Here is a 24,209-nt window from a genome sequence, read left to right as displayed (position 1 = left end):
TCTTTATTTTACACATCCCTATGGATCCGATACCGATACCCGATACCACAAAAGTATCGGATCTCGGCAAGTATCGGCCGATACCCGATACTTGCGGTATCAGAATGCTCAACACTAATGACGAACCTAACTCAGTAGAGCATGCTGAGAAAACACTGTTGGCCCTGTGTCAGGGTCAAGAAGCGGCAGAGTTATACTGCCAGAAATTTAGAAAATGGTCTGTGCTCACTAAGTGGAATGAAGAGGCTCTGGCTGCTATTTTCAGAAAAGGTCTTTCTGAAACCCTTAAAGATGTTATGGTGGGCTTTCCTACGCCTGCCGGTTTGAGTGAATCTATGTCTCTAGCTATTTAGATTGATCGGCGCTTGCATGAGCGCAAGGTGGTGCACCATATGGCAGTGTCCTCTGACCAAAGTCCTGACTCTATGCAATGTGATAGGATTTTGACTAGAGCAGAAAGACAGAAATTCAGACGTCAGAATGGCCTGTGTTTTTACTGTGGTGATTCTGCTCATGCTATTTCTGATTGCCCTAAGCGTACTAGGAGGGTTCCTGGGTCTGTTACCATTAGTACTGTACAGCCTAAATTTCTCTTGTCTGTTACCCTGATTTGCTCATTGTCGTCCTTCTCTGTTATGGCATTTGTGGATTCTGGCGCTGCCCTGAACTTAATGGACTTAGAATTTGCCAAGCGCTGTGGTTTTTCCTTGGAGCCTTTGCAGAGTCCTATTCCCTTAAGGGGGATTGATGCTACGCCATTGGCCAAGAATAATCCTCAGTATTGGACTCAGTTAACCATGTACATCGCTCCAGCACATCAGGAAAATATTCGCTTTTTGGTGTTGCATAATTTGCATGATGTTGTTGTGCTGGGTTTTCCATGGTTACAGGTACATAACCCAGTGCTGGATTGGAGATCTATGTCTATAACTGGTTGGGGTTGTCAGGAGATACAAAGTGATATTCCTTTGATGTCCATTTCCTCGTCCCCTTCTTCTGAAGTTCCTGAGTTTTTGTCGGATTTCCAGGATGTATTTGATGAGCCCAAGTCCAGTTCCCTTCCTCCTCATAGGGACTGCGATTGTGCCATTAATTTGATTCCTGGCTGTAAGTTCCCTAAGGGCCGACTTTTCAATCTGTCTGTGCCAGAGCATGCCGCTATGCGGAGTTATGTAAAGGAGTCCTTGGAGAAGGGGCATATTCGCCCGTCTTCGTCACCGTTGGGAGCGGGATTTTTTTTTGTTGCCAAGAAGGATGGCTCCTTGAGACCCTGTATAGATTATCGCCTTCTCAATAAGATCACTGTCAAATTCCAGTACCCTTTACCTTTACTTTCTGATTTGTTTGCTCGGATTAAGGGTGCCAGTTGGTTTACTAAAATCGACCTTCGAGGGGCGTATAATCTCGTGCGTATTAAACAAGGTGATGAATGGAAAACAGCATTTAATACGCCCGAAGGCCATTTTGAATATCTTGTGATGCCATTCGGGCTCTCTAATGCTCCATCGGTATTTCAGTCCTTTATGCATAATATCTTCCGGAATTATCTGGATAAGTTTATGATTGTGTATTTGGATGATATTTTGGTTTTCTCCGATGATTGGGAGTCTCATGTAAAGCAGGTTAGGATGGTATTTCAGGTCCTTCGTGCTAATGCGTTGTTTGTGAAGGGGTCTAAGTGCCTCTTTGGAGTTCAGAAGGTTTCTTTTTTGGGTTTCATTTTTTCCCCCTCGGCTATTGAAATGGACCCTGTTAAAGTCCAGGCCATTCATGATTGGACTCAACCTACATCTGTAAAGAGCCTTCAGAAATTTTTGGGCTTTGCCAATTTTTATCGCCGCTTTATTGCTAATTTTTCTAGTGTGGTGAAGCCTCTGACTGATTTGACGAGGAAGGGCGCTGATGTGGTGAATTGGTCCTCTGCGGCTGTTGAGGCCTTTCAGGAACTTAAACATCATTTTACTTCTGCCCCTGTGTTGCGTCAGCCAGATGTTTCTCTCCCTTTTCAGGTTGAAGTTGATGCTTCTGAGATTGGGGCAGGGGCCGCTTTGTCTCAGAGAATTTCTGATGGCTCTTTGATGAAACCGTGTGCTTTCTTCTCCAGAAAGTTTTTGCCTGCTGAGCGTAATTATGATGTCGGTAATCGGGAGTTGTTGGCTATGAAGTGGGCATTTGAGGAGTGTCGACATTGGCTTGAGGGAGCCAAGCATCGCGTGGTGGTCTTGACTGATCACAAGAATCTGATTTACCTCGAGTCTGCTAAGCAGTTGAATCCTAGACAGGCTCGGTGGTCTCTGTTTTTCTCACGTTTTGATTTTGTGGTCTCGTATATTCCAGGTTCTAAGAATGTGAAGGCTGATGCCCTTTCTAGGAGTTTTTTGCCTGATTCTCCGGGAGTTCTTGAGCCGCCTGGGATCCTCAAGGAGGGGGTGATTCTTTCTGCCATCTCCCCTGATTTGCGGCGGGTACTTCAGGAATTTCAGGCTGATAAACCTGACCGCTGTCCTGTGGAGAAATTGTTTGTTCCTGATAGATGGACTAGTAGGGTTATTTCTGAGGTTCATTGTTCATTGTTGGCTGGTCACCCTGGGATTTTCGGTACCAGAGATTTGGTGGCTAGGTCCTTTTGGTGGCCTTCCTTGTCGCGGGATGTGCGTTCGTTTGTGCAGTCCTGTGGGACCTGTGCTCGGGCTAAGCCTTGCTGTTCCCGTGCCAGCGGGTTGCTTTTGCCTGTGCCTATTCCTGAGAGGCCCTGGACGCATATTTCCATGGATTTTATTTCTGATCTTCCTGACTCTCAGAAGATGTCTGTCATCTGGGTGGTTTGTGACCGGTTTTCTAAGATGGTCCATTTGGTGCCGTTGCCTAAGTTGCCTTCCTCCGCTGATTTGGTTCCATTATTTTTTCAGCATGTGGTTCGTTTGCATGGTATTCCGGAGAATATTGTGTCTGACAGAGGTTCCCAGTTCGTTTCTAGGTTTTGGCGGTCCTTTTGTGCTAGAATGGGCATTGATTTGTCTTTTTCTTCAGCATTCCATCCTCAGACAAATGGCCAAACGGAGCGAACCAATCAGACCTTGGAAACCTATTTGAGATGCTTCGTGTCTGCTGATCAGGATGATTGGGTGACCTTTTTGCCGTTGGCCGAGTTTGCCCTTAATAATCGGGCTAGTTCTACTACCTTAGTTTCGCCTTTCTTTTGTAACTTTGGTTTTCATCCTCGTTTTTCTTCAGGGCAGCTTGAGCCTTCTGACTGTCCTGGTGTGGATTCCATGGTGGACAGGTTGCAGCAAATTTGGACTCATGTGGTGGACAATTTGACGTTGTATCAGGAAAAGGCTCAGCGTTTTGCTAACCGTCGTCGGTGTGTTGGTCCCCGACTTCATGTTGGTGATTTGGTCTGGTTGTCTTCTCGCCATGTTCCTATGAAGGTTTCTTCCCCTAAGTTCAAGCCACGCTTTATTGGGCCTTATAAGATTTCTGAAATTATCAATCCAGTGTCTTTTCGTTTGGCCCTTCCAGCTTCCTTTTCCATTCATAATGTGTTCCATAGATCCTTGTTGTGGAGATATGTGGTACCTATGGTTCCCTCAGTTGATCCTCCTGCTCTGGTGTTGGTTGAGGGGGAATTGGAATATGTGGTGGAGAAGATTTTGGATTCTCATTTTTCGAGGCGGAAGCTTCAGTATCTGGTCAAGTGGAAGGGTTATGGCCAGGAGGATAATTCTTGGGTTGTTGCCTCCGATGTTCATGCTGCCGATTTGGTTCGTGCTTTCCATTTGGCTCATCCTGATTGGCCTGGGAGCTCTGGTGAGGGTTCGGTGACCCCTCCTCAAGGGGGGGGAACTGTTGTGAACACCTTAATTAAATATAGCTTTAACCCCTTTCAGGCATCAGATATAATCCGTCCATGTGATCAGGGTCTATTTTACCAAGGAGGGATTATTACGCTTGCACGATCGCCCGCGCACTTGGGTGGTGTGCGGGCGATTGCCACCAGGTGTCAGCTGATTCTGACAGCTGACACCCTGCACTAAGTGCCAGGAGCAGTCACAGACTGGCAGTTTAATTCCCGTAGTGCTGTGATCGAACACGGTAGCAGCATTCCGGGTGCCAGCAGAGGACTTACAGCCCTTCTGCCTTTGGATCAGGGGGTTTCTGTTGTGAATTCCGTTCTGGAGCTCCCTCCTATGGTTGCTAATGGTATTTTTGTGAGTTCTGCCCTTGAGCTCCCTCTGGTGGTTTCGAGTGGAACTGCTGCTCCTTTAGGTAGCTGTAGCAACTACCTTCACTAATCGCCTTGCCTGGGTTTGTTATTTAAACCTGCTCTGGGCTTTAGTCCATGCCTGCTGTCAATGTTCTTGGTTGGATTTGGTTCTCTCCTTGGAATTTTCATATGGCCAGTCCTTGTCTGCAAAAGATAAGTTTTTGCTAGTTTTTGTTAGTCCATTTGTTTGGACTCTATTGCTTTGCAAATATGTTTCTTTTTGTCCAGCTTGTTACTATGTCTTATTCAGGCTAGCTGGAAGCTCTGGGAAAGCAGATTTGCCCCTCCACACCGTGAGTCGGTGTGGAGTTCATTTTTGTAAACTCTGCGTGGATTTTGTAGTTTTTTATACTGACCGCACAGTATACTTTTCTCTCTGTCTATCTAGTTTAGTATTGGCCTCCTTTGCTGAATTCTGATTTCATTTCTGTGTACGTCATTTCCCTCTCCATTCACAGTCAATATTTGTGGGGGGCTATCTTTCCTTTTGGGGGTTTGCTCTGAGGCAAGATAGCTTTCTATTTCCTTCTTTAGGGGTAGTTATTTCTTAGGCTGTGAAGAGGTGTCTAGGGAGAGTCAGGAACATCCCACGGCTATTTCTAGTGTTGTTGTTAGGATTAGGGACTGCGGTCAGTAGAGATACCACCTTCTCAGAGCTCGCTCCATGTTGCGTTTTAGCCACCAGGTCATATCAGTGTGGCCTCTTAACCACCAGGTCATAACAGGTTTCCACTGTTTAGGCACATCAGTGGCTCTCCAATTGGGACATGACGTCCGCTAATGATTCCAGGAAATTTTACATTCAAAAGTAAAATGACGCTCCTTACAGTCCGAGCCCTGCCGTGCACCCTAACAGTAGTTTTCTCCATCATATTGGGTATCGGCGTAGTCTGGAGAAATTGCACAACAAAATGCATGGTGCAAATTTTTTCTGTTAACCTTATGAAAATGCAATATTTTGTGCTGAATACATATTTGTGAGGAAAATTTGTATTTTTTTATTTTTACAGCTCAACGTTATAGATTTCTGTGAAGCACCTGAGGGATCAATGTGCTCACCACGTGTCTAGATCAGTTACCTGACGGTTCTTGTTTCCAAAATAGTGTCACTTGAGGTTAATTTTCACTGTTTAGGCACATCAGAGGCTCTCCAAATGCAACATGTCGTCCAGCAATTGTTTCAGATAATTTTGCATTCAAAAACTCAAATGGTGCTCCTTCCCTTCCGAGCTCTGCCGTGAGACCAAATAGTGGTTTTCTCTCTATTATGAGATATTGGCATGCTCACGAGAAATTACAAAAAAAATTTTGGGGAACATATTTTCTTGTTACCCTTGTCAAAATAAAAAGATTAGATCTGAAGTCAATTTTTTTGTGAAAAAAAGGTTAAATGTAAATTTTTCAAAAATAAAATTTCTTTGAAGCACCTGAAGGGCTAATATACTTCTTGAATCTGGTTTTGGGCACCTTGAGGGGGGCAGTTTTTATAATGGTGTCACTTTTGGGTATGCTCTTTCATATAGACCCCTAAAAGTGACTTCAAATGTCATGTGGTCCTTAAAAAAATTATTTTGTAAATTTTGTTGGAAAAATGAAACATCGCTGGTCAAATTTTAACCCTTATAACTTCCTAACAAAAGAAAACTGTGCTGATGTAAAGTTGACATGTGTTAAATGTTATCTATTAATTATTTTGTATAACATATCTCTGTGATTTAAGGGCATGAAAATTCAAAGTTTGAAAAATGTACAATTTTAAATAGTTTGAAAATTGCCTACTTTTCCAAATTGTTGCCAAAATTCCATTTTTTCTAATATAAACTTAAGTCATACCAAATACATTTTACCACTTTTTTGAACTACAATATGTCACGAAAAAACAGCCGCAGAATCACCAGGACCGGTTGAAGTATTTCAGAGTTATAACCCCATAAATTTACAGTGGTCAGAATTGCGAAAATTGGCCCAGTTAATAACATGCAAACCCCCACGGGGGTAAAGGTGTTAAAGTTAAACTTGTGCAGAAATGTCTCATATTTTAGAAATTATGGCTTCTCAAAATCTGGAACTACATCATGTTTTCTTATTCATCCATGTCTGAAAAGCTCTAGTCGGGATTCTACTGGTTCTCTTGTTATCAGTGAGCTGTGCATTTGGGAGTTGAGATGACAGCTATGCTACTTGCCATGGCACATATCGGAAAGTAAAGTGGAGATGATGAAGAGACTTCTATTTTTTTTCCAATAATTTCAAACTTTGAAGAATTTCAAAAACAGCTATGTATAGTGAAAAACAAATGTATAGAATAAGTATAAAATCTGTAACCAATGTAAATTGAAATGATGCTAAAAAGTAGGTATATTCTTTAAGTTCAACCAATCTTTATTCATTTTTCTCAGCCTTTAAAATGCCAGGAAAAATTATATAGGATTATGCTCACTGAAATGTTCTCTGCAACATACTGTATATTGCATTAAACCCATCCATACTTTATAATGCATAATCAAGATAATAAATAGGTCAATTTAGCCCTAAAAGATTCATTTATATACTAAGTAACAATATACTATCAACATTTTTCTATTTCCTCCAGCATCTGGAGCTCATAAGTGTGCAAGTTCAGAGCTAACTATTCCATGAGTATAACATTTGTAGTCACATGATGAAAGCTGGTAAGAGAAGGTTTGGCTCTCTGAAAGTCCCAGTGGTCCGGAGATTGTGAACAGTGGGCACCCCATGATAAATCTTCTACGTGAGTTGTGCTGTTCAATTTCCTCATATACAATTCAGGATTTACAGTAATGTGCAAAAAGTTTTAGGCAGTTATGGAACAAATGCTGCAAAGAAGATTACTTTAGAAATAAAAAAGTTAATAGTTTATTTTTCGCAATTAAAATTCAAATTGAATGAACAAAAGAGAAATCAAAATCAAACCAATAATTAATGTGATAACTGCTTGCAAAGTTTGCTTTTGAAATAGTTATTTAAAGAATTGATCTGAGAGGTTGTTCCAAATATCTTGGAGATCTAACCACAAATCTGCTGTGGATGTAGGTTGGCACAAATCCTTCTGTCTCTTCATGTAATCCCAGACAGACTTAAGAGTGTTGAGATCAGTTCTCTGTGGGGACAATATCATCTCTTCCAGGATTCCTTATTCTTATACTGAAATAGTTATTAAAGGGAATATCTAGGACTTAACCCCTTAGTGACCGGGCCAATTTTTAAAAATGACTAGTGTCACTTTATGTAATAATAACTCCGGAATGCTTCAACACATCCCATTGATTTTAAGATAGTTTTTTGTGACATATTATACTTTATGATAATGGTAAACGTAGGTTGATATGTTTTGCTTTATTTTGTAAAAATAGTAGAAATTTGACAAACATTTTTTAACATTAGACATTTACAAACTTTGAATGATTATCCCTTTAACCCCTTTACCCCCTAGGGTGCTTTGCATGTTAATGACCGGTGGTGATAATGGGGGGTTTTATTTACTCTTTATGGCGGGTTTTTATGTCGGGTTTTTATAATTGGCTGCTGTCACACACTAAAAGATGCTTTTTATTGCAAAAAATATTTTTTACATAACCACATTCCGAGAGCTATAATTTTTCTATATTTTGGTCCACAGAGCCATGTGAGGTCTTGTTTTTTGCGGGACGAGTTGACATTTTTACTGGTATAATTTTCGGGCACGTGACATTTTTTGATCGCTTTTTATTCCGATTTTTGTTAAGCAGAATGAACAAAAACAAGCAATTGGTGAAATTGATAAAGCAGTTTTATTCTTTGGGTCAGTACGATTACCGCAATATCTCACTTATTTTTTTTATGTTTTGGCACTTTTATACAATAAAAACTATTTTATAGAAAAAATAATTATTTTTGCATCTCTTTATTCTGAGGGCTATAACTTTTTATTTTTTCGCTGATGACGCTGTATGGCGGCTCGCTTTTTTTGCAGGACAAGATGACGTTTTCAGAGGTACAATGTTTATTTATATCCGTCTTTTTGATCACGTGTTATTCCACTTTTTGTTTGGCGGTATGATGATAAAGCATTATTTTTTGCCTATTTTTTTTATAGTGTTCACTGAAGGGGTTAACTAGTGGGACAGTTTTTAGGTCGGGTCGTTACAAACGAGGCGATACTAAATATGTGTACTTTTATTGTTTTTTTAAATTTACTGTATATACTCGAGTATAAGCCGACCCCCCTAATTTTGCCACAAAAACTGGGAAAACTTATTGACTCGAGTATAAGCCTAGGGTGGAAATGCAGCATTTATCGGTGAATTTCAAAAATAAAAATAGATCATTCTTGCCCCATAGCTGTGCCATATAGTGCTCTGCATGTTCATTATTGCCCCATAGCTGTGCCATATAGTGCTCTGCATGTTCATTATTGCCCCATAGCTGTGCCATATAGTGCTCTGCACTGTTCATTATTGCCCCATAGCTGTGCCATATAGTGCTCTGCACCGTTCATATTTCCCCATAGCTGTGCCATATAGTGCTCTGCACCGTTCATTAATGCCCCATAGCTGTGCCATATAGTGCTCTGCACCGTTCATATTTCCCCACAGCTGTGCCATATAGTGCTCTGCACCATTCATTCTTGCCCCATAGCTGTGCCATATAGTGCTCTGCACCGTTCATATTTCCCCATAGCTGTGCCATATAGTGCTCTGCACCATCCATATTGCCCCATAGCTGTGCCATATAGTGCTCTGCACCGCTCATATTGCCCCATAGCTGTGCCATATAGTGCTCTGCACCATTCATATTTCCCCATAGCTCTGCCATATAGAGCTCTGCACCGTTTATATTTCCCCATAGCTCTGCCATATAGTGCTCTGCACCGTTCATATTGCCCCATAGCTCTGCCATATAGTGCTCTGCACCGTTCATATTTCCCCATAGCTCTGCCATATAGTGCTCTGCACCGTTCATATTGCCCCATAGCTGTGTCATATAGTGCTCTGCACCGTTCATATTGCCCCATAGCTCTGCCATATAGTGCTCTGCACCGTTCATTATTGCCCCATAGCTCTGCCATATAGTGCTCTGCACCGTTCATATTGCCCCATAGCTCTGCCATATAGTGCTATGCACCGTTCATATTGCCCCATAGCTCTGCCATATAGTGCTCTGCACCGTTCATTATTGCCCCATAGCTCTGCCATATAGTGCTCTGCACCGTTCATATTGCTCCATAGCTGCCATATAGTGCTCTGCACCGTTCATATTGCCCCATAGCTGTGCCATATAGTGCTCTGCACCGTTCATATTTCCCCATAGCTGTGCCCCATATAGTGCTCTGCACCGTTCATTATTGCCACATAGATGCTCCACATAAATCTCTGCCGCTGCTGCTGCTGCAATAAAAAAAACTCACCTTTCTTGCTTGCAGCTCCCAGCGTCCAGTCCCGGCGTCTCTCCGCTTTGACTGATCAGGCAGAGGGCGCCGCGCACACTATATGCGTCATCGCTGCCTCTGACCTGCACAGTCAGTGCAGATAGACGTCGGGAAGATGGAGCGGCGCCCGGCGGCTGGAACGGGGACAGGTAAATATGCTATACTTACCTGGTCCCGGTGTCCTGCTCCTTCTCCCGGACAGCTGTCTTCGGTGCCACAGCTTCTTCCTCTATCAGCGGTCACCGGCACCGCTGATTAGAGAAATGAATAGGCGGCTCCACCCCTATGGGAGGTGGAGCCGATTATTCATTTCTCTAATGAGCGGTCACACGTGACCGCTGAACAGTGGAAAAGCTGCAGCACCGAAGACAGTGGGACGGCAGGGGGAGTGCCAGGATCGCTGGAAGCAGGTAAGTATGCCTCAGCGCCCTCTCCCCCTCACCCGCCAACCCTGCCAACCACCTTGACTCGAGTATAAGCCGAAAGGGGCACTTTCAGCCCAAAAATTTGGGCTGAAAATCTCGGCTTATACTCGAGTATATACAGTACATAAAGAAATGTATTTATTGGAACAATATTTTTTGACCGGGCCAATTTTTAAAAATGACTAGTGTCACTTTATGTAATAATAACTCCGGAATGCTTCAACACATCCCATTGATTTTAAGATAGTTTTTGGTGACATATTATACTTTATGATAATGGTAAACATAGGTTGATATGTTTTGCTTTATTTTGTAAATATAGTAGAAATTTGACAAACATTTTTTAACATTAGACATTTACAAACTTTGAATGATTATCCCTTTAACCCCTTTACCCCCTAGGGTGCTTTGCATGTTAATGACCGGTGGTGATAATGGGGGGTTTTATTTACTCTTTATGGCGGGTTTTTATGTCGGGTTTTTATAATTGGCTGCTGTCACACACTAAAAGATGCTTTTTATTGCAAAAAATATTTTTTACATAACCACATTCCGAGAGCTATAATTTTTCTATATTTTGGTCCACAGAGCCATGTGAGGTCTTGTTTTTTGCGGGACGAGTTGACATTTTTACTGGTATAATTTTCGGGCACGTGACATTTTTTGATCGCTTTTTATTCCGATTTTTGTTAGGCAGAATGAACAAAAACAAGCAATTGGTGAAATTGATAAAGCAGTTTTATTCTTTGGGTCAGTACGATTACCGCAATATCTCACTTATTTTTTTTATGTTTTGGCACTTTTATACAATAAAAACTATTTTATAGAAAAAATAATTATTTTTGCATCTCTTTATTCTGAGGGCTATAACTTTTTATTTTTTCGCTGATGACGCTGTATGGCGGCTCGCTTTTTTTGCAGGACAAGATGACGTTTTCAGAGGTACAATGTTTATTTATATCCGTCTTTTTGATCACGTGTTATTCCACTTTTTGTTTGGCGGTATGATGATAAAGCATTATTTTTTGCCTATTTTTTTTATAGTGTTCACTGAAGGGGTTAACTAGTGGGACAGTTTTTAGGTCGGGTCGTTACAAACGAGGCGATACTAAATATGTGTACTTTTATTGTTTTTTTAAATTTACTGTATATACTCGAGTATAAGCCGACCCCCCTAATTTTGCCACAAAAACTGGGAAAACTTATTGACTCGAGTATAAGCCAAGGGTGGAAATGCAGCATTTATCGGTGAATTTCAAAAATAAAAATAGATCATTCTTGCCCCATAGCTGTGCCATATAATGCTCTGCATGTTCATTATTGCCCCATAGCTGTGCCATATAGTGCTCTGCATGTTCATTATTGCCCCATAGCTGTGCCATATAGTGCTCTGCACTGTTCATTATTGCCCCATAGCTGTGCCATATAGTGCTCTGCACCGTTCATATTTCCCCATAGCTGTGCCATATAGTGCTCTGCACCGTTCATTCTTGCCCCATAGCTGTGCCATATAGTGCTCTGCACCGTTCATATTTCCCCACAGCTGTGCCATATAGTGCTCTGCACCATTCATTCTTGCCCCATAGCTGTGCCATATAGTGCTCTGCACCGTTCATATTTCCCCATAGCTGTGCCATATAGTGCTCTGCACCATCCATATTGCCCCATAGCTGTGCCATATAGTGCTCTGCACCGCTCATATTGCCCCATAGCTGTGCCATATAGTGCTCTGCACCATTCATATTTCCCCATAGCTCTGCCATATAGAGCTCTGCACCGTTCATATTTCCCCATAGCTCTGCCATATAGTGCTCTGCACCGTTCATATTGCCCCATAGCTCTGCCATATAGTGCTCTGCACCGTTCATATTGCCCCATAGCTCTGCCATATAGTGCTCTGCACCGTTCATTATTGCCCCATAGCTCTGCCATATAGTGCTCTGCACCGTTCATATTGCCCCATAGCTCTGCCATATAGTGCTCTGCACCGTTCATATTGCCCCATAGCTCTGCCATATAGTGCTCTGCACCGTTCATATTGCTCCATAGCTGCCATATAGTGCTCTGCACCGTTCATATTGCCCCATAGCTGTGCCATATAGTGCTCTGCACCGTTCATATTTCCCCATAGCTGTGCCCCATATAGTGCTCTGCACCGTTCATTATTGCCACATAGATGCTCCACATAAATCTCTGCCGCTGCTGCTGCTGCAATAAAAACAACTCACCTTTCTTGCTTGCAGCTCCCAGCGTCCAGTCCCGGCGTCTCTCCGCTTTGACTGATCAGGCAGAGGGCGCCGCGCACACTATATGCGTCATCGCTCCCTCTGACCTGCACAGTCAGTGCAGATAGACGTCGGGAAGATGGAGCGGCGCCGGGAAGATGGAGCGGCGCCCGGCGGCTGGAACGGGGACAGGTAAATATGCTATACTTACCTGGTCCCGGTGTCCTGCTCCTTCTCCCGGACAGCTGTCTTCGGTGCCACAGCTTCTTCCTCTATCAGCGGTCACCGGCACCGCTGATTAGAGAAATGAATAGGCGGCTCCACCCCTATGGGAGGTGGAGCCGATTATTCATTTCTCTAATGAGCGGTCACACGTGACCGCTGAACAGTGGAAAAGCTGCAGCACCGAAGACAGTGGGACGGCAGGGGGAGCGCCAGGATCGCTGGAAGCAGGTAAGTATGCCTCAGCGCCCTCTCCCCCTCACCCGCCAACCCTGCCACCCACCTTGACTCGAGTATAAGCCGAGAGGGGCACTTTCAGCCCAAAAATTTGGGCTGAAAATCTCGGCTTATACTCGAGTATATACAGTACATAAAGAAATGTATTTATTGGAACAATATTTTTTTTTTATTTATTTATTTAGGACTTTTTTTTTTTACACATGTAAATATTTTTTTTTTAAACTTTTTTTATTTTGTCCCAGTGTGGGACATCATGTTATAGTGTCAGATCGCTGATCTGACACTTTGCAATGCACTGTGTCAGATCAGTGATCTGACAGGCACTGCAGGAGGCTTGCCGGTGCCTGCTCTGAGCAGGCACTGACAAGCCGCCTCCCTGCAGGACCCGGAAGGAGCCCCGCAGCCATAATGGATCCTGGTCCTGCAGAGAGGAAGATGGAGGAGATGCTCGGAGCAACGAGATAACATCCCACTGCTCCGAGGGTCTCAGGGAAGCACGCAGGGAGCCCCCACCCTGCGCGATGCTTCCCTATGCCACCGGAATGCTACGATCATGTTTGATCGCAGTGTGCCGGGGTTAATGTGCTGGGAGCGGTGATAGTCAGCTGACACCCAGTCACGATTTGCCGTGCTCCCCCCATGAGTGCAGCTGATCGCGTTAGATATGCTATCCAGTCGGTGGTAATACTGGCCCATACCACCTCGACGGGATAGTACGTCTAATGTCAGAAAGGGGTTAATCCAGAAAGTCATACCACACAAAAGCATTAATAATAAAATTCCTCTCATGTTCGCTTTACGTCAGCACCATTTGTAAAATGTTATTTTAGAAAGTTTAAAAATGTAGCAGTAATTTTTCAAGGACATTTGCAAAACTTATCTTTGTAGGGAAGTATTCAGTTTTGAAGTGACTTTGGGGGTCCTACAGTTTGGAAACCCCCAAAATTGATACCATTTTAAAAAACACACCCCATAACATGTTCAAAATTGCTTTCGGATAGTTAATTAACCCTTCATATGCTTTTCAGGAATTAATGCAAAGTGGCATAACAGGAATGAAGAAGTTTATTTTTACCATCCAAATGTCCCTAACTTCTGAATAGGCCACTTTAGCCAGCAGACCGTAACACCAGTATTTTGCCATGAACTGCCATGGGAAACATCAGGACCACACAATCATAATCTCAGGGTGACAATGAAATTAAAGAGGGAACGTCCTCATTCTGTTAATCATTTAGGTACTGCAGTCACTCTTGACAGCAGCATTTAAGGGGTTAAATAACCAAGGTCGGTGCCAACACTGATTGTGACTGATGCAGCAAGTTTGCAGCTATAGTGTACAGTTGACAGCTGCTAGATTGTCAGCTCTGTGTGGATGCTATTCTCTTACAACTCAGGTCAGTAAAAAGGCATATTGTGGTCATTAAGAGGTAAAAAAAATGTACCTGATCACTAACAGGCATGTAGTTACTAAAAGAGGCAACTATATGTCTGCTGTACCCAACACCTATCATTGACTGCTCCTGCTGTAGATTCAGCTGCTCTCTTTCAACAGAGCAGCTGTGTCTCTTCCTGTTGACAGTGCAGGACTGCTGGCATCATTTTGATTGACAACAGGCTTCTGCCAATTATGCAAGTGGGAGCAAGCTGTCAATCAGCATAACATCAGTAGTGTTAGGGGTCGAGTTCCTACCTCTGCACAGGGGGAATCTCGGGCCATCTCCGCTGCGGTCTCCCATTCCTCTTCTGCCGCATTGAAGCCTGCTCAGCGGAGACGTCGATTCCAGCGTCTCACTCAGTCTGACTCTGTGCTAAGAGTTACTGCTGCATTTCCTGCTTCTGCCATTGAAGTCAGTGCTGAGCAGCGGCAAGCATATGCTTCTGGGACTAAGTCCTGCTTTTCACGTTCTGAGCATGCCCAGAGTAAGAGCTCTCAGTGGAGATCGAGGGTCACATGATCAGATACTGCAGCTAGGTCATTGGTCCTTCTTGGAAGGTCCTTGTAGGTGTTAGGACTAAGTCCTGCTTTGCACTCTGAGCATGCACAGTGGAGATCTGGGGTCATATGCTCAGGTACTGCAGCAACTCCATTGGTCCTTCTTTGAAGGTCTTAAACGTGCTGCAACTATTTAAGGCTCGCATGGCCGCCCGGCCATGCGCTAGTATTGACTTGATAATGTGTGTGTGTAGATGGATGTATGTCGATGGATGAAAGCTCCTAAATCATTCCCATTCCTAGTGTTGTTGACTGTTCGCGAATGATGGAAGCTATCTAGTGCCCGTCCAAGCCATCAGCACGTTACACACATTACAGCGTCTAATTGCTGTGACCGCCAGTGCGGCGCCGTGCGCTTTCTCTGCGCTTTCCTGACCCAAGCCTGGGTGGTTAGTGGCGTCAGCCAGTGCGGCACCGCACGCACTCTCGTGCTTCTTAAATATTATTATATCTGTCTCTCTGACACCCCAGTAACGGTGTCGAGCGCATGAGGTCTTTATGAACTCAAATCCTGAGTCTTGGGATTGAGTTCTGAGACTCCTTGCTTGCGCTCTTGGTGCGGTACCGCGGCCCTGTGACACAACAGGGTTTGCTTCCTTCACACAGGGTGAAGTTAACCCATGTGTGTATTCACATTGTACCGCCATATCGTCCGTCTCTACTAGCAGCAGGGTTTTCAACTGCATGGTGGACCTCGGACTGTGAACGCACCTAATACTATTACATCTTAAACTTGGTGCGTTCCGCCAGTCCTAACAAGTAGTTCTGCCCTGTCAACCGGATAAGAATGTGCCACTCCATTGACGTGACATCAGCTGACATTTATGACCACTCTGTGTCGGCGGAGAACGGCGCCAGGTAGAATAGGCAATTATGAAGCAACTACCTATCTGTTATTGCTTAGACATTTCTTTTTAAGTTCTGGATATCTCCTTTAATGAATGTTAGGCATCGGGATTCTCCCACTGCACGGGATAGATCTCAAGCATTATCTGGTACTGTGGTCTCCCATTCAGGCCTGGCTGCTGCGATTGCTGTTCAGCACAGACATCAGTCCCAGTGTCTTGCTCAGGCTCGTGGTATATGTTTGGTTACTGCTGGCTCTTTTGCCAAGTCTATGGTTATCAGTGATATGAAGGTGCAGCATTGCGCTCTGGAGTCTAAGTTCAGAGATCACCTTACAGAGCAGGTCTCTGATGTAGCATCATCTTTTTGGTGGTCGGATGTTAGATGCTCTGGTGATGTGGCAGCTCCAGATTGGTTCACAGGCGATGTCTCGACCAACGGGCATGAGTATTTGGGGTTGAACCTAGCATATAAAAGGCTCTCAGCGGCGCACGTGGGTGCGCTAGTGTAATTTCTGTTTTGGTGCGAGTGGGTGGTTACTCTACCTCTCTGTCTGCACGTTTGTGTGAGTCGGTCTATTCACAAAGACTACACATTAGCAGGCAGGTAGCACACTTATGCAGTTCGGTACTCTTTAGTCTCTAGTTTGCTACATGCTTGGGGTGCCGGTAAGGCACAAGTTCAGGAGCATCAGGACTGGGGTAACTAGCTACTTGGCTTAGCATCTGTTTCATTCATATGTGCAGTTAGCACAGTTCAGTTACACAGCAGTTACACATGCTAACATCCCTGTGACATTAACAGGGTATAGTACTTAGCATTCTTAGTGCAGTACCTTCTTATGAAGTAACTGAGCTTGGTACTCAGTGTTCCAATCACTCTGTGTGGCATTAACACAATGTGTTTAAGGTAACGCTCACTGTTTTGTTCTGTCATTGTTCACACTAGCAGCAGGTTCATCTCTGCACAGTGGACCCTAGTGTCAGAGAGGGAGATATGAGCGACACTCACCGATGCTAATTCCTGGAAAGAAAGGACCTGGAGAGAGCCACAGACTCCCAGAAATGCAGAGCAAGCAAGACTGGCTTCAGGCCTGACAGGACCTGAATCACCTGACTGCAGGTGGGCGTGGCCTAAGTTACAGGGAACTAGAAACTGAAGCAAAACTCCTAGAAAGGTAACTAAAGAACAGAGCTACCAAGGGGCACAGACAGAGACATAAACAGATCAGGCCAGGGTCAGAGCACAGGATAGCGTAACAATACCAAGGGACTAGACAGAAAGGATAGTCGGGGCCACACAAAGGTCAATACCGAACGGACATAGAAGGTACAAATAGGGAATCCAATAAACAATATCCAGAGAGCAGACCGAGTCAAAAAGCCAAGAGATCAAGCAAACCAGCACACAGCACAAAACACACTCAGGGGTCAATACACTTAGCCAAGGGCGGAAGTATCACTGACAAAGGAACCTCCCAGAAGGAGGCTATAAAAAGTCCACCCAGGACCAGGGTGAGGCTACAGGAGTTAACCCTAAAAGAACCGAACCAGACAAACCATGACACCTACGTTGCGACTGCACTTTATTTTATATTTTATTTAGTGCACTCCACCAACCCTAACGTTACACTAGCACCAGGGCCTGACTGGTAAATGGCGGATGAGCAGCGACTTCAGTGGTATATCCAGCAGCTTGAGTGCAGGTTGTCCACTTTCGAGCAGACGACTACAACTGTGGATCTTACCGCAGTGACAACACAAGCAGCCAGCCAAGTAGTTGCCACTAGGGTTTCTGCTTTGACACTTGTCCCACCGTTTTCTCATTACTCTCTGCTCAATAAGTTCTCAGGGGACAACAAGACTTGCAGGGGCTTCATGAATCAGTGCTCAATTCAGCTGGAGCTATTGGCCTCATGATTCCAATCCAATCTGGCCAAGGTGGGATTTGTGGTGTCCCTTTTTACTGACAGGGCGTTGTAGTGGGCTACGCATATTTGGGAATGTAACAATCAGGTGGTCCAGGACGCCTCTCATTTCTGGATGCTCTGAAACAGGTCTATTTGGGTCCTCATTTTTCCCTTGATGCCACGCTCCAACTCTTGGCATTGACCCAGGGCTCTTCCATGGTCAGTGAGTTTGCCATCCAGTTACAGACATTAGCTTCTGAGCTTGCTTGGTAAGATAACATCCTTATCTCTGTTTTTGGAGGGGCCTTGCTGACCATGTAAAGGATGCTTTGGCCACTATGGAGGCTCCTACTACTCTGGAGAACTTCATTTCTTCATCCACTCGCATTGATCTTTGACACACAGTGCAAAAATTAGGGCAAGTCCACTGTAGACATAGCAATCACTTAACCCTGAACTTTGATAATCCATTGAAATCTCCGGCTCTGACGAGCAATCATGTGGAACCCATGGAGGTCTCTCGGGCAGAATCTAACTCCTGTCCTGTATGTCCACAGCTGACCTGCTTTGTCTTTAGACAGGCTGGCTATTACACCAATATGTGTCCCAGGCATCAGGGAAATGACCACGTCTAGTGGCTATTGGAGGAGGCTCACTAGATATGGTATACTTGTCCTGCAAGTTAACCTTTAAGGCTTCCCTGTCATATGGGTCGACTGCCCTTACTGCAGAGACCTGCGTGGATTCCAGGGCTGAGGGCAATTTTTTTGTCTTCTACCTTCGCCCAACGGCACGCAATTCCCTTAGTGATGCTGCCAAAATCAGTCAGCATCTGGGTGGTTAATGGGTCCGTCCTTCCTACTCAAATTACTCATCAGACTATACCTCTTACCCTCATGATGTCTCCAAAACATTAGGAGATAATCTCTTTTCTTGTACTCTCTGAGAGCATGGATGAGGTCCTTCTGGGCATACCTTGGTTGCGTTTCCATTCACCCTGTATCAATTGGGCAGTAAGGAGTATACAGGGATGGAGTAGTTCATGTGAGGATCAATGTCTTAAGGCCCAAGTTTGATTGGGTTCTCTGAGGTCACAATTGACCTAACCTCACTACCTAGGCACTACTGGTAGTATGCAGATGTTTTCTCAGAAAAGGCAGCGGAGACTTCCGCCTCATCACCCCTATGCCCTATAGGCCTCATTCCAGGGATAGAGCCTCCTCCAAGGCATGTCTACCCTCTGTCTCTCTCGGAGACTGAAGCTATGTCTGAATACATCAGGGAGAATTTGGCGAGGGGGTTTATCAGAAAGTCAGTGTCTCCTGCTAGGGCTGATTTCTTCTTTTTTTAAAAGAAGAATGGAGAGTTACGTCCTTGCATTGACTATAGGGGTTTGAACGCAATCACTATTAAGAGCAAATAACCTCTGCCATTAACCTCTGAGCTCTTTGATAGATTGCGGGGTGCTAGGATATTTACAAAGTTGGAATTGCGTGGGCCTATAATCTTGTTCGCATACGTGAAAGGGATGAATGGAAGACCTCCTTTAATACCTGGGACGGTCATTATGAGTACTTGGTCATGCCATTCGATCTCTGTAATGCCCCCACAGTCTTTCAAGACTTCATAAACTACATCTTTCTGGAATTGTTATCCACATCTGTGGTGGTATATCTAGATGACATACTAATCTATTTCCCAGATGTTGACACTCACCGTAAAGATGTCTGTAGAGTCTTTGAGCTCTTACGCGCCAATTCTTTTTTTGCCAAACTGGAGAAGTACACGATTGAACAGGAGTCCCTACCATTTCTTGGGTACATTGTTTTGGCCAAGGGGTTAGCTATGGATCCTGCCAAGCTGGAGTTGGTGTTGAAATGGCAGGAGCCTCATTCCCTTAAAGCGGTGCAGCGCTTTATGGGTTTCATCAATTATTGCCACCAGTTCATTCCCCACTTCTCCACATTAGCAGCACCATTGGTAGCCTTCACCAAGAATGGTGCTAATCCTAGGCAGTGGTCTGAGAAGGTCTCCACAAGGCCTTTACCTCCCAGAAGTCCCATTTCGCTAAGGCGCCAGTTCTGCATCGGCCCGATGTTGATAAGCCTTTCATCTTGGAGGTGGATGCCTCATATGTTGGAGCTGGGACAATCCTGTATCAAAAGGATATTCAAGGTGCGAGATATCCATTTTTCTTTTTCTCTAAGACCTTTTCACCAGTGGAGAGGAGTTATTTCATTGGGGACAGGGAACTGCTTGCCATGAAATTGGCTTTTTCGGAGTGTAGACACCTCCTGGAGGGAGCTCGGCATCCCTATAAGGTCTTTACGGGCCTAAAAAATCTCCTTTAGCTTCAGACTGCCCAACGGCTGAATTCTATCCAGGCCAAGTGGTTCTTCTACTGGTTCAATTTACCATCCATTTTTTGTCCGGGGAGAAGAATCTACGTGCCAATGCCCTGTCCCAATAAGTAGTCTCATCCAAGCATGGGGACGAGCCACGTCTAATAGTCCCCTTAGACAGCCTTCAAATGGTGGCACCAGTGTCTCTAGAGCAGGTACCTCTGTGCAAATCTTATGTACCACCTAATCTGCAGCCGGAGGTCCTCTCTTGGGCACACACCTCCAAATTGGGTGGTCATTTTGGCATCAAAAGGACCACTGAACCTCTAGAGAGGTCTTATTGGTGACTCGGATGGCACGAGACATCAAGGTTTACATGCAAGCCTGTGTCTCATGTGCCAGGAATCCTGCGGGCTTGCTCTATCCCTTGCCTGTGACAGATAGGCCCTGGGAAATGGTCATGATGAACTTTTTAGTGGACCTGCCTAAGTCGCACAATAATAAGGTCATTTGTGTTGTCACCGATCATTTTTTCAAAATGGTACACATGGTTCCTCTCCTTCGTATACCATCCTCATGAGCTCTAGCAGTATTGTTTGTCAAGCATGTATTCCACCTGACAAGATTGTCAGTGACTGGGGTCCCCAGTTTGCATCTTGTTCTGGAGGACGCATTGTCAACTGCTCAGTATAAAGCTCAATTTGTCTTTTGCGCACCATCCTGAGACGAATAGGCTGGTGAAGAGGACCAATCAGACACTAGTCACTTATCTATGGCATTTTGTGCCCGCCAGGGCAGAGTTTGCTTTAAACAACACCATCTCCGATTCCACAGGGCAGACTCCTTTTCTCCTGAACTACGGTCAGCATCTGCGCATCCCTTTGTCCATGCCCATCTCATCTTCCGACCCGAGGGTGGTGGGCTGGGCACTGGAGCCTCATGACATCTGGGACAGCACGCAGGATGCAATTAAAGTGTCAAAGGAGAGACTGAGGCTTCCGCCAATGCGCATCATCGTCCTGCTCCAGTCTTTGCCCCGGGAGATTTAGTGTGGCTGTCAACTAGTAACATCGAGCTGCGTGTAGAGTCCACTAAATTTGCTCCCCGCTACTTAGTTTTTTTCAAGATTCTTGAGCAGGTGAATCCTGGAGCTTATCGCCTCAGTCTTCCACCCACTTGAATATCGCTGACACTTTTCAAGTGTCTCTTAAAACCTGTGGATATGGCCAGATTTTCTGTGACTCCTGCTGAGGGTTTGGATACATTCTCATACTATTTTTAGGTCAATGCTATTGTTGGGTCCAGAGGATAGGACCTGGGAGCCTATTGAGCACATTGGTGGCCGTCACCTTATTGTGGCCTTTGACCATGGTGAATGATACCGGGGGGATGCTAGTGGGGGGTTATATTAGGCATCAAGATTCTCCTGCTGCGTAGGATAGATCCCAAGCATTATCTGGTACTGTGGTTTCCCATTCAGGTCCGGCCACTGCAATTGCTGCTCAGCACAGATGTTGGTCCCAGCATCTTGCTCAGGCTCGTAGTATACGTTGGATTACTTCTGGCTCTTCAGCCAAGTCTATTGTAATCATTGATATGCAGGTGCAGCCTTGCGCTCTGGAGTCTAAGTCCAGAGATCACCTTACTGAGCAGCATGTCTCTGATATAGCGTCTCCTTATTGGTGGTCCGACGTTAGCTGCTCTGGTGATGTGGCAGCTCCAGATTGCTCCACGCGCAATGTCTCGACCAACTGGGTATGAGTGTTTAGGGAGGAACCTAGGGTAGAAAAGGTTCTCAGCGGCACACACGGGTGCACTATGCTTAAAGACTGTACACGTTGGCAGGCAGGTAGCACACTTATGTGGTTCCTTACCCTTAGCTCAATGCCTTAGTCTCTAGTTTGCTACATGCTTAGGGTACCAGTTAGGCACAAGTTCGGTAGCATCAGGACTGGAGTAACTAGCCGCTTGGCTTTGCATCTGTTTCTTTCATGTGTATGGTTAGCACAGTTCAGTTACACAGCAAGCTCAATCCACGTGCTAACATCCCCATGATGTTAACTTGGCATTCTTAGTGCAGTACCTCTCTGTGAAGTAACTGAGCTTGGTACTCAGTGTTCCAATCACTCTGTTAACACAGTCTGTTTCGTTCCATCATTGTCCACACTAGCAGCTGTTTCATCTCTGCATGGTGGACCCTGGGTTGCGATTGCACTTTAGTTTATATTTTATTTAGTACAATCTGCCAACCCTAGCAATGACATTGGCTGTATGTATGATTTGTTTGGGCCTTCTGCAGAATAAATGTTGGGCCTCCCTAATGGTATTACGTTATAGGTACAGTATCTGTCTATATTTCTCAGCATTGAGTATAGCTTAATTCTTATTCAAATCCTTAACTTTTTTCTGAAATGCAGCATCAAGCTTGCAATTAACCTCCACTATCCTTCATTGTTGAGTTATCATTGTACTACTCTCCAGTCCTCTAGGAAGCAAACTGCCTTCTGTTACATTGAGGTATTTCAATTTTTTTCAGTCCATAGCACCAACTGCCATTTATCTTCACCCCATTTCTTATGTTTTCTTTCATAGTTGTGTTGCTTGACCTTCCTTCCATGATGGAGATTTGAATTTAACAACAATTCTTCAATGAAGACATACTCTTGCCAGACTTCTCCAAACAGTATACAGTTGGAGCTCGGTCCCGCTGGTTCCTGCCAGTTCTGAGATTATCTCACTGCTGATTTTGAAGGTTAGTAAGTATGATCTGTGTTTCATTTACTGCACTAAGTCTCCTTAGTTGACCATTGCATTTTTAAAAAAATAATGAAAAGCCAAAAAGTGGTCAAATATTAAATGTAACCCAAAATGGCAGCAATTAACTCAATCCTGCATGAAAGCAAGCCCTCCTGAAGCTCTGTCATTGAAGAATAAAATTATATCTTAAAAAGTATGAATTCAAGCAACTGAGAAAATTATAAAAATTTGTTGTGCAAGCTGCAGCAAAACAGTAAAAAACTATATAATCTTGATATTCTCATGATCTGTAGAATAAAGTTTACATGTCGGTTATACCAAACAGTGAAATCTGTAAAAAAAACTAAATAAAACAATTGCAGACTTGCTGTTTTTTCCCCATCTCTCTTCTAAAATATGTTGAAGGATTTTTCAATACATCATATGTACTCCCTGTTACAGAACCCCCCAGCACCAAGAATGTTATGCAGTATATGTATGTATAATAGGTTCCATGTGAAATGCATCAGTCCACAGGCTGCGCCCCTGGACAAGATATTCTCTTTCTGACCTTCCACCACCTTTGTAATTCCCACAGTAAATAGCGGCAGGCTCCGGCCCCCGGCGGCTATTGTAATGTATGTCTGGCCAGCTGTTTTCCTATTGGCCTGTCCTGTGTATCTGTGTTATATATTCTGTGTGCTGAAAATAAAGTGTGTTCTTTTTAGTCTGGAAACACGTGGGGTAGCAGTCAGCTTTTATATGCTCTCACGTAACCAAGGAATTCCAGCCAGCATCCTTCATTCAGAATCCAGTAAAAGCAGCGTGGACCTCCTGAAACACGGGGTGGTACTGAAAGAGGTACCCCAGCCTGTTAGACCCCATTACACTGGTGGCAGACAGCGGGATCTGATACCCCTTCTACAGGAGGAAAGGAATGAATGGAAGACAACTACCAGAAGTTAAAGAGGACTACATTAAAAGATCTGGTGGAAGCCCGAGGGTTAATCGCCAGCAACAAAACAAAAGCGGATTTGATAGCAGCCATCATGGAACACGACAGTGCAGCGCCCCCCAATGTGAATGTGGAGGAGATTGAATTCCAGAGGGAGGTAAAGAACAGACTGGCGTTCTATGGCCCAAACCCTGCAGTAGAGATCATACGAGAGGTGATGGCTGATATGCGTACTGATCTGAAGGAAAAGATGGCCGAGCGGACCAGGATAGAGCTGGCCAAGATGGAGATGGCAGAACGGACCAAAGTGGAACTGGCCAATATGGAGATGGCAGAGCGGAGATAGGAGAGTCAGCAAGCAGGGGGAGCTCTGGCTTCCGCCCAGGTACCTTCAACAGTAAGCCACAAAAAGATCCAGTATAATGCCTTCCGACAGTTGGGGGAGGCAGAGGAAGACATTAATGGCTTTCTGCAGGACTTTGAGTGGCAGTGTGCCTTTCATCAAGTGAAGCCGGAGGAACGGGTTCAGATTCTGGCCAGCAAGCTGACAGGCCGGGCAGCGGACACCTATCGCACGGTACCTGATGAGGTCTGTATGGACTATGAGCGAATCAAAGA

Source organism: Ranitomeya imitator, chromosome 1 (genome assembly GCF_032444005.1).
Source record: "Ranitomeya imitator isolate aRanImi1 chromosome 1, aRanImi1.pri, whole genome shotgun sequence".
Classification (NCBI taxonomy): Eukaryota; Metazoa; Chordata; class Amphibia; order Anura; family Dendrobatidae; genus Ranitomeya; species Ranitomeya imitator.
The sequence above is the reverse complement of the archived record's forward strand: the minus strand, read 5'-3'. Positions refer to the sequence as shown.